Source organism: Chiloscyllium plagiosum, chromosome 21 (assembly GCF_004010195.1).
Source record: "Chiloscyllium plagiosum isolate BGI_BamShark_2017 chromosome 21, ASM401019v2, whole genome shotgun sequence".
NCBI classification, from domain to species: domain Eukaryota; kingdom Metazoa; phylum Chordata; class Chondrichthyes; order Orectolobiformes; family Hemiscylliidae; genus Chiloscyllium; species Chiloscyllium plagiosum.
The window spans coordinates 56257944-56268503 of record NC_057730.1 but is presented as its reverse complement, the minus strand read 5'-3'; positions in this window follow the sequence as shown (position 1 = coordinate 56268503).

The following is a 10560-nucleotide window of genomic DNA, read 5'->3' as shown; positions in this document are numbered from 1 at the left end:
TATCCATGCCCCTCATGATTTTATAAACCTCTATAAGGTCACCCCTCAGCCTCTGACACACCATGGAAAACAGCCCCAGCCTGTTCAGCCTCTCCCTGTAGCTCAGACCCTCCAACCCTGGCAACATCCTTGTAAATCTTTTCTGAACCCTTTCAAGTTTCACAACATATTTCCAATAAGAAGGAGACCAAAATTGCACGCAATATTCCAACAGTGGCCTAACCAATGTCCTGTACAGCCGCAACATGACCTCCCAACTCCTGTACTCAATACTCTGACTTTAATGAAATGAATGCAGTTACCACTTTGCTCTTGGCTGATACGGTCTTCATGCAGCCGCTGACACAGCTTCCACATTGACTCACTTCCAAAATACATCCTCTTCCCATAAGATCTTCCTTATAGCTGGGCTGTAGTACAAAGTTAAATCTCATACAGAGTGGCTTTCTCAAATGATTTCTGACCAATAAAGGAAAGCATACCAAACGCCTTCCTCACTGAAGATTATGGAGAGACAAGCATTTTCTGAAGGATAACATTAAAAAAAACTCTCACGACACCAGGTTATAGTCCAGCAGGTTTATTTGTAATCAACTAGGTGAAAATGAGGACTGCAGGTGCTGGAGATCAGAGTCCAGAGTGTGTTGCTGGAAAAGCACAGCAGGTCAGGCAGCATCCGAGGAGCAGGAGGGTTGGCGTTTTGGGCAAAAACCCTTCATCAGGAATGAGGCTTGTGAGCCAAGGGGGTAAGAGAGAGGTTGAGATTTGTAATCACAAGCTTTTGGAGCACTGCTCTTTCGTCAGGTGAACATCACCTCCGAAAGCTTGTGATTGCAAAAACACCTGTTGGATTATAAGCTGGTTTTGTGTAGTTTTTGACTCTGTCCATCCCAGTCCGACACTGGCTCCTCCACATCATTTTTCAAGGATGATGCATATAATAGTCGCTGGGCCAGCACATTCTGGGGACAAATATAACAGAAAACATTTTGTGGCAGTTGGTGTGTGATTTCTATTTGACCATAAGACAGTAAGACATAGGAGCAGAAATTAGGCCATTTGGCCCATCGATTCTGCTCTGCCATTCGATCATGGCTCATAGGTTTTTCAACCCCATTCGCACGTTTTCTCTGTATAACCTTTAATCCCTATGATACTCAAGAACCTATCTATCGCTGTCTTAAATATACTCAATGACCTGGTCCCCATAGCCTTCTGTGGCAATAAATTCCTTAGATTCCCAATTCTCTGGCTGATGAAGTTTCTCCGTATCTCCATCCTAAAAGGTCTTCCCTTTATTCTAAGGCTGTGCCCTCGGGACCTAGACTCTCCGACTAATGGGAACATCATCCCAAGATCCACTCTGTCCACTCTATTTGGACACATTACTTGCCTTTGATAGGCTGACGGCCTGTGAGACTGCAGGGTTATTCTCCTGAACTCCTTGTCGAAATCCTGAATATCAGACACCCGATTCCCACTGTTTGGCAATTCCATTCTTTTCAAACCAGAGGACAGGGCACAGGAAACGAAAATGGAGGCATCATTTGAGAAAGCCACTCTGTATGAGATTTAGTTTTGCACTACACCCCAGCTATAAGGAAGATCTTATGGAAAGAGGATGTATTTTGGAGGTGAGTCAATGTGGAAGCTGTGTCAGCGGCTGCATGAAGACCGTATCAGCCAGGGGCAAAGTGGTAACTGCATTCATTTCATTAAAGTCAGTAGCTTGTATTAAACAGGCATCAGGGAATCAGGATTGTTTCAGTGTGGGTCCATCTGGCAATGCCTTCAGCTTGTAACCAATCCACGCTTTGGAGTGTTCGAGAGGTTTGACATGATAACAAGACAACTGTCTGGAAGGACTTTACAGTTTGATTGTGTCAGTGGTTTTCTGAAAGAGCAGGATACAATAAACATGACAAAGGACATTTTACTGTTAACCCTAAATGTGCTAAATACAAAGGCCCATCCTTGTTGTGTGAGATTGGATGAAAAGGAAACTCTGTGTCCATGCCACATTTTCAAAAGTTGTTACAATGCCCTTCCCAATGTATGTGCTAACCTCCCAGAGTTCCTCCCAAAGATAAGCAACTGGGCAAATTGCCAGTCAAAGAAAGAGCTTCACTGAATAGGCTGGCCCTGTTTTCCTGGAGCTTCGGAAGCTGAGGGGTGACCTTAAAGTGGTTTATAAAATCATGAGGGGCACAGATAGGCTGAACAGCCGAGGGACCTTTCCCTGGGGTGGAGGAGCTCAAGACGAGGAGGCAGATTTTTAAAGTGAGAGGAGAAAGATTTAAAAAGGACACAATGGACAACTTTTTTACACAGAGTGGGGTTCGTGTGTGGAATGAACCTCCAGAGAAAGTGATGGATGTGGGCAGAGTAACAATGTTTAAAAGACATTTGGATAAGGTCATGAATGGGAAAGGTTTGGAGGGATATGGGCCAGGAGCAGGCAGGTGGGACTGGTTTACTTTGGGAACATGGTTGGCATGGATTGGTTGGGCCGAAGGATCTGTTTCTGTGCATATGACTTATGGCTTGATGAGTATTGCCCCGTTTAAGAATGATACAAACAGCAGCTGAGATAGAATCATAGAGTCTTAGGGTCATACAGCACGGAAACAGACCCTTCAGCCCAACCCATCCTTGCTGACCAGGATTCCTAAACTTAACTCCTCCCATTTGTCTATTTTGGGTCTATACCCCTTTAAACCTTTCCTATTCATGAACTTATCCAAATGTCTTTTTAATGTTGTAAATGCTTCTATATCTTCCTCCAGCAGCTCGATGTTTGATGATGAGCTATGTGAGTAATCCTGAAGCAAACAGGTGGGATAAAAGAGTGTTGCTGATATTTGAGTAAGTCCAGAGGGATTTTGTAGAATGCCTTTGAGCAGGTTTCCTGTACAATTGCAGCTGATTGAGCCAAATACGATTTCCCCATCCACAAGGAGATAGCCAGAGTTTCTTTGCAGTTGGAAATGCTGTGTGCAGTGTCTTTAGGACCATCGCTCAATAACAAACATCAGGGACATTAGAATTGAGCCAGACTTCACAATAATGTGCCAAAACCAGAACACCTTCTCCCTCCTTCCAGATAAACTACAGGCCTGTACATGTGCTAGAACACCACATCAAACTCTCTTTGTCCTAACATTACCAATATGATTATTTTACCGACACGGTTAAGAACAGACTGATTCAATGAGTATTAGGTAAAGGTGCTGACTGCATTCTTCCTCAAGGTCCTTCCTCAAGGTCCTTCCTGTTGAATGAATCTGTTTAAAGTGCCAGAAAGTGGCACATGTGCTGTCAACCAGCATGACCCTGATACCATCCCTGCCCAGTTAAGTAATTGAGGCTTCCTCATAGCTTTAAAAACATTCTAAGATGATAATTTTTTGAACAGTAAAGGGATTAAGTGATACAGTGAGCTGGCAGGTAAGTGGAGCTGAGTCCATGGAAAGATCAGACATGATCTTAATGAACTGAGGAGCAGGCTCAAAGGGCCGGATGGCCTACTCCTGCTCCATGTTCGTACGTACCTTCAGTCTTGTTGTATTTTCAATACTTACCTGCTTCATGCACAACCTAGGTGCCTGCTACAGAAATACCAGTGGGCCAATAAATTAGTTAAATTAGTCAACCATTTCGAACCTGCTCATCTCTCCCCACCCCAGTCTGTTTCACATGATCAATGGCTGAAGACGCTTGAGCTCAGCGCTGATGGAACTGACCTGCTGGATTTTCAGAGCTGAGTTGAAACTTTGGTTCTTTTTATATTTGTGTTTCATTTCTACCAATTTACCCCAGATGCTTGTCTCCATTCCCTGGCCTTTTCTGGGGCTCAAGGGAACCAATCATCTTCCAGTATTTCTCCCCAAACCATCTGCCTTTAGTGAGGGCTAGTTTACTGTTTCTGAGTCTCAGGGTTTCACTTGGAGGAAAGGGATGGTATTGCGGAGCCCATATATTTCCATTTGGAGGTGTTAGTTGGATTGTGTTGGGAGACGGGATACTGCCTCTTTGTGATGATAACAGTGTCTATCCAGAGATCTGAAGCTTTCAAATGTGGTGCTAAAGTATAAGTCAGGTGAAGAGACAAATAATGAAAACAAAGTGAACGAGACAGGAAGAACAATAACAACTGTTACACAACATTGAACTAAAGCTAAATGCAGATCCTTGGACACGTTTCCCATGTACAAGGTGTGAAGCTGACATCTCCAGAAGGATTAAAGAACTAGAGATTTTCGTCATTTTACATAAATGATTTGGATGTGAACATTAGAGGTATAGTCAGCAAATTTGTAGATGCCACCAAAATTGGAGGTGTAGTGGACAGTGAAGAGGGTTACCTCAGATTACAATGGGATCTGGACCAGATGGGCCAATGGACTGAGAAGTAGCAGATGGAGTTTAATTCAGATAAATGTGAGGTGCTGCATTTTGGGAAAGCAAATCTTAGCAGGACTTATACACTTAATGGTAAGGTCCTAGGAGGGAGTGTTGCTGAACAAAGAGACTTTGAAGTGCAGGTTCATAGCTCCTTGAAAGTGGAGTCGCAGGTAGATAGGATAGTGAAGAAGGCGTTTGGTATGCTTTCCTTTATTGGTCAGAGGATTGAGTACAGGACTTGGGAGGTCATGTTGCGGCTGTACAGGACATTGGTTAGGCCACTGTTGGAATATTGCGTGCAATTCTGGTCTCCTTCCTATCGGAAAGATGTTGTGAAACTTGAAAGGGTTCAGAAAAGATTTACAAGGATGTTGCCAGGGTTGGAGGGTCTGAGCTACAGGGAGAGGCTGAACAGGCTGGGGCTGTTTTCCCTGGAGTGTCAGAGGCTGAGGGGTGACCTTATAGATGTTTTCAAAATCATGAGGAGCATGGATAGGGTAAATAGACAAAGTCTTTTCCCTGGTGTGGGGGAGTCCAAAACTTGAGGGCATAAGTTTAGGGTGAGAGGGGAAAGATATAAAAGGGACCTAAGGGGCAACCTTTTCATGTAGAGGGTGGTACATGTATGGGATGAGCTGCCAGAAGAAGTGGTGGAGGCTGGTACAATTGCAACATTTAAAAGGAATCTAGGTGGGTATATGAATAGGAAGGGTTTGGAGGGATATGGGCCGGGTGCTGGCAAATGGGACTAGATTGGGTTGGGATATCTGGTCGGCATGGATGGGTTGGACCAAAGGTCTGTTTCCGTGCTGTACATCTCTATGACTCTCTGACTATAAATCGGCTTGTAAATGGACTGAGGAAGGGAGCTCATTTGGAATCCAGAGATATAACATTCTTTCACTATTGGCCATGAATTACAGGTAAATCTCATCATTTCTGTATTTCAATGAGGACCTGAACCATGTAAGGAAGAGAGCCACATCAGTGCCAATCCATCCTGCACACAATGGGACTAAAGGTTGTCAAAACTGGAGTTGCCTTATTTGCTCCGGGTGTGGTAGGGGCTGATGTGGTCTGAAATAGGGTACAGTGCGTGCAGGGTTTTCTGAACTCAGTACAAAGTTTGACTCAGTAATCTGTTAAATTAGTCATGAGGATTTATTTTAAACTGTTGAACATCAGTCATTCAAAGAAATGAGAAAAGCCAAGGGTGCCAAGTGACAAACAGAATCCTGTTATAATGAGGAAATGTCATACACACAGTTAGAAGCTCCTTATGTACCATGGCCCTCTCTATGATTGCTTGTGCTTGTTAAACTAATTGCCTTTGAACAGTAGTGATGTTAATATGCTTCATTGGATTTGCTGAACAATTCTTAGGCCATTGAAGTCAATGTGTGATTCTGGGCTCGACTCTAATCATAGCATCAATCAAAAAGGTTGGTGTATATTTAATCTGTCACTGCATATATTAGCATTGTTCACAAACTGACTCACTTCAACACTTATACACCATACAGGCCAGTTTGTGTAGCTCTGAACCCCAGGGAGACTGTTGGGGTGGGGGAGGGACCTGTGGATGGTGGTGGGGGGGGTTCTATTCTCCACATTGGAGAGGAAGCTGTCCTTGCCTCTGCTGTAGTTTGTGATGGGTTCCCCCTTTACCTCGAAGAGACTCTGTCTGTCTGAGCATCTTCTACAAACGTCTGTGTTGACACAGTTGTATATAATTGTGTTCACTGTAAGGGACTTGGACGTTAGCACACACCATTCCATCTTCTCTCCACAGTCTCATGACTGTAATATCACTGGAACATCATGGTATGCATCTCCAGCTCATTCTCATTGTTGCATAGACACCACCTCCTGGGAAAAACGGAGAGAATCTCAGATGCTGGAAATCAGAAACAAAAACAGAAAGTGCTGGAAAAGCTCAGCAGGTCTGGCAGCAATTGTGGAGAGAAATCAGAGTTAACGTTTTGGATCTATTGAGCCTTCCTTCGAACTGATGGTCAGTTCTGAGGAAGGGTCACCACACCGGAAATGTTACCTCTGATTTCTCTCCATAGACGCTGCTGCCACTATCTCCTGGTGTCAGTGTCATTAGTCAGATGCTGCTGCTCTCTTGACAAGTTTGGAGAAGATGTGTAGCTCAGGTTGAGGTTCAGGTTGTGAGTTTACTCGCTGAGCTGGAAGGTTTGTTATCAGATGTTTCATCACCATACTCGATGACATCATTAGTGAGTCTCCAGTGAAGTGCTGGTGTTAGTGACCCACTTTCTATTTATGTGTCTCGGTCTGTTAAGGTGGGTGATATAATTTCCAATTCTTTTTCTCAGAGGTTGGTAAATGGGGTCCAAGTTGATGTGTTTATTGATGGAGTTCCAGTTTGAATGCCAGGCTGCTAGGAATTCCCGTGCATGTCTCTGTTTAGCCTGTCCCAGGATGGATGTGCTGTCTCAGTGGAAGTGGTATCCTTCATCGCCTGTGTGTAAGGATACTAGTGATACTGGGTCATGTCTTTTGGTGGCTAGTTGGTGTTTATATATCCTGGTGGCTAGTTTCCTGCCTGTCCGTCCAATGTAGTGTTTGTTACAGTCCTTGCAGGGTATTTTGTAAATGACATTAGTTTTGCTGGTTGTTGGTACAGGGTCCTTTAGGCACATCAGTAGCTGTTTGAGTGTGGTGGTAGACTTGTGGGCTACCATGATGCCAAGGAGTCGGAATGGTTTGGTGACCATCACCAATATGTCTCTGATGTATGGTAGTGTGGCTAGAGTCTCTGGGCATGTTGAGTCTACTTGTTTGGGTTTGTTGTTTAAGAATTGGCGGACTATGTTCATTGGGTACCCATTGCTCCTGAGTACACTGTATAGGTAGTTTTATTCTGCTGCTCATAGTTCCTGGGTGTGTGTGTTTCCCATTTAAATAATGGCCTGATGCAGCTCCGTTTGTGGGTGTTGGGATGATTGCTCCTGTAGTTGAGCATCTGGTCGTTGGATGTTGCTTTTAACAGACCAAGACACATAATTTAGAAAGCTGGATAGAACACCAGTGCTTCACCGAGGTTTACTGATGATGTTACCCAGCATGGTGACAAAACGTCTGAGAACAAACTTTCCAACTCAGCGAGCAAACTTACAACCTGAACTCTCTTTTAACGTTAGTTGAGTCCCTATACTCTATTTGTTGATAGTTGGTCTTTACTAAGACCTGTCCTACTCGGCTGAATACTTTGTCTGAGAGGAGTTCTAGTTGTGGTGCGATGAGTGCTGTCAGTGATGGGAGTCTGTACAATACCCTGCTTCATGTGCCATGTAGATAAACCTCAAGACCCTATCAACCCAGATATCACAAAAGAAAGATTAATTGCTTGATATAAATTTCAATAAAGATGTGGGACTAGAAGTTTAATATCACTCAGGTGATCTAACCACAGTGAGACACAACAGGAATATTCCCAAAGGGAAGAACAGTGCCTCGGAAAACATGGACGGACTGAGAATTGGATGCAAAGGGGTTAGCAGTAACGTGCTAGGAATTGATTCAGTCCTCTATTCCATGACCGGAGATTTTCTGAAGAGGTCATACTGGACTGAAACAGTTGACTCTTTCTCTCTCCATGATGCTGCCAGACCTGCACAGGTCTCCAGCGTTCTCTGTGTGTGCTCCATGACACGGTGGAGTTTGTTGTTGGAGGTCTCCTGCCCTAATCTCATGTACATTGTAGCATCGAAATGAAACTGGAGTTTCTCAGCCTTGGCACCAATGTTCCAGCACAGCTGGTAAGATGTAGGAGGTGCTGGGGTTGGAGACTTTAGGGACGTGAGAAATATTGCACCAAGTCAAACTTTATAGCAAAGCATTTCAATAACTGGGAAACAGAACCAGCAGAGCCTCTTAAAGAGATTCTCAAAGGCTGCTTTACTTTTTTGTCTTTTGCTTTCCAGTGAGTGATTATGAGAAGTTACAGTAACAAAAAAATCCCTTAAATCTTAAAAAAAGGCAGAATTAGGGATCATGATTTTCAACCCTATTCTCCTGCCTTCGCCCCATAACCCTTGCTCCCTTTATTAATCAAGAACCTATCTATCTCTGTCTTAGAGACACGCAAGAACGTGGTCTCCACAGCCCTCTGCGACAATGAGTTCCACAGATTCCCCACCCTCTGGCTAAGGAAATCCCTCCTCATTTCAATCAAGGCTGCTCCCTTCACCCTGAGGCTGTGCCCGCGGGGTGGAAATACCTTCTCCATATCCCCTCCATCCAGGTCTCTCAGTATTCTCTAAGTTTCAGTCATATCCCCCTCATCCTGCTAAACCTCATCAACTACAGACCCAGAGTCTTCAACAGCTCCTCATATGATAAGCCCTTCATGCTCTCCAATCCCAGCACATCCTTCCTCAGACACAGAGCCCAGTACTGCTCACAATATTCCAAATGCTGTCTGACCAGAGCCTTATACAGCCTCAGCAGTACATCCCTGCTCTTGTATTCTAATGCTCTTGAAATGAATGCTAACGTTACATTTACCTCACTAACTGCCAACTGAACCTGCAGGTTAACCTTAAGATAATCCTAAAGTAGGACTCCCAAGTCCCTTTGAGCTTCAGATTTAGAAAATAGTCTATACCTCTATCCTTCCACCCAAAGTGCATCCCCTCACCATTTCCCACATTGTTTTCCATCTGTCATTTCTTTGCTCATTCTCCTATCCTGTCCAAGTTCTTCTGCAGCTTCCCCACTTGCTCAACACTACCTGTCCCTCCATCTAGCTTTGTGTCATTTGCAAACTTAACAACAATGCTCTCAGTTCCTTTGTCTAGATTATTAATGTTTCACACTTGTGCAGGGACAGTCATGTCTTACAAACCTAATAGAATTCTTTGAGGAAGTGACAAAGTTGATTAATGGGGGAAGAGATGTAGATGTCATATATATAGACTTTGGTCAGGGGTTTGATAAGTTTCCCCATGGTAGGCTGATGGAGAAGGTGAAGTCGCATGGGGTCCAGGGTGTACTAGCTAGATGGATAGAGAACTGGCTGGGCAGCAGGAGACAGAGACTAATAGTGGAAGGTTGTTTCACAAAATGGAGAACTGTGACCAGTGCTGGGACCACTGCTGTTTGTGATATGCATAAATAATCTGGAGGAAGGTATCAGTTGCCTGATTAGCAAGTTTGCAGATGACATCAAGATTGGTGGAGTAGCAGACAGTGAAAGGGACTGTCAGAGAATACAGCAGAATATAGATAGATTGGAAAGATGGGCAGAGAAACGGCAGATGGAGTTCAATCCAGGCAAATGCGAGGTGATGCATTTTGGAAGATGCAGTTCAAGAGCGAACTATACAGTAAATGGAAAAGTCCTGGGGGAAATTGATGTACAGAGTGGTCTGGGTGTTCAGGGCCATTGTTCCCTGAAGTTGGCAACACAGGTCCACAGTGTGGTCAAGGTGGCATACGGCATGCTTTCCTTCATCAGACAGGGTATTGAGTACAAGAGTTGACAGGTCATGTTACAGTTGTATAGGAGTTTGGTTCGGCCACAATTGGAATACTGCATATAGTTCTGGTCACCACATTACCAAAAATATGTGGATGCTTTCGAGAAGGTGCACAGGAGGTTCACCAGGATGTTGCCTGGTATGGAGGGTGCTGGCTATGAAGAGAGGTTGAATAGATTAGGATTATTTTCATTAGAAAGTCAAAAGTCGAGTTGGGACCTGATTGAGGTCAGTATTTGCTGCATCAGTATTTACTGTGGAAAAGGACATGGAAGATATAGACTGTAGGGAAATAGATGGTGACATCTTGCAAAATGTCCAGATTACAGAGGAGGAAGTGCTGGATGTCTTGAAACAGTTAAAAGTGGATAAATCCCCAGGACCTGATCAGGTGTACCCAAGAACTCTGTGGGAAGCTAGAGAAGTGATTGCTGGGCGTCTTGCTGAGCTATTTGTATCATCGATAGTCACAGGTGAGGTGGCGGAAGACTGGAGGCTGGAAAACGTGGTGCCACTGTTTAAGAAGGGCGGTAAAGACAAGCCAGGGAACTATAGACCAGTGAGCCTGACCTCGGTGGGGGGCAAGTTGTTGGAGGGAATCCTGAGGGACAGGATGTACATGTATTTGGAAAGGCAAGGACTGATT